Consider the following 1,541-nt stretch of genomic DNA (forward strand, 5'->3'; position numbering starts at 1 on the left):
TTAATATGAATAAACCACGCCACTCTTTATCTACCACCCCTTCCATAGTTTGGTTGGGTAACCCTCCGCCAAGTAAGCTATTCAAAAAGTCTCGAAATAGGCCACTTTGTAACCTACCTCTAGACCAAGATGGGCAATTGTTAAACCTCTACTTTGGCAAGGACAAATGGAAGAGCTAAGGCGACCTACCAATGAACTTCCTCTAGGAATGACCCATGAGCAACCCTTCACTAAATACTCTCTGTAGTGACCCTTCCACACAGAACCATTCGTGATTGACGCTTCGTAAGTGTTGCCTAAATCATTTTAGAGGCGATCTACTATGGACCCTTCGTAAGGACCACTAAGGTACCATTTAAGTACAACAACCGTATATAACCTTAGCAAGGAGAATGTCAGAGCAATACTACACAATACCATATACTACAACGTCTAACCTGTATTGACTCTGCCATCTAGCCGACCACACGGGCAGGCCTACCCTTCATATTGTCAGCTACATAGCACTACCAAACAAAGGACAATCCTCCTATAAGTACCCCAAAACAAAAATAGCAAAGGATCTCTCTTCCTTCTTCCTTAAGAAAAACCTAAACATTAACCTCCCTCTACTTATCCTATCCCTCTTATTGAATCCTCCAATTCTGGAGGCCTATCATATGTGAATCAACACTTCTATCTCTACAACTTCCTCTTTATTGAAATCTTGTATCAACATAATTGTAGAAACTTTGATATTATTTTCAAATAGTTTTTTTTTGTTCTTTCTTAAATTTTGAAGGTTAAATTAAATTTTTTTGTACTATATTAAAAACTTGAAAAGACAAAAAAATAGCCAGAGTAACAAAGAGTAACAAAAGTCGTACCTATAGAAACTCGATATAGCTTTTAATTTATGAGCAATTTGATAGTTTGATTCAAGAAAGAAAGTTTGTGATATTTGGATTTTAACAATTTCAAGTTTTAAAATGGATTTTAAAATCCAAAATTTATCTCTTATAAAACTGAGCTTGGATTTGCTAAGATCCAAATCTATACTTTTTATTGGATATCCAAACAACGAATTTCGATTTGAAACTCCAAAATTTTTGCCCAAATCTTAGTTTCTAAATAGACATAAAGAAAATATATCATAAACCATATGTGAACCTATGATTGAAAATTTGAAGCTCTTTCATGAATATATATATACTCGTGTGGATTCCAACCATGCTTCATATTTAAAAATTTAGGCAACACTTGGACCACAAATATATTTTTAAATTCGAAAAGTACAAAAACTTGGAGTACTAAAAATTTGAAGGTCTTTCACGAATATATATACTCCAAGTTTTTGTACTTTTCGAATTTAGAAATCCAGGTTTAGTTATTAATGTTGTTAATGTTTATCTGTTAAATTCGCTAGATGTGGCCTTTAGAAACTTTAAAAAAAACTCACTTGGTACTCATTTGACAAAAAATAACATAGAAAAGAACCTAAATTAACAAACAATTTTGATGATGTTAATAATTTTTAAAATTCATGTTAGCATTGTTGGAAA

Source organism: Gossypium hirsutum, chromosome D11 (genome assembly GCF_007990345.1).
Source record: "Gossypium hirsutum isolate 1008001.06 chromosome D11, Gossypium_hirsutum_v2.1, whole genome shotgun sequence".
NCBI lineage: Eukaryota > Viridiplantae > Streptophyta > Magnoliopsida > Malvales > Malvaceae > Gossypium > Gossypium hirsutum.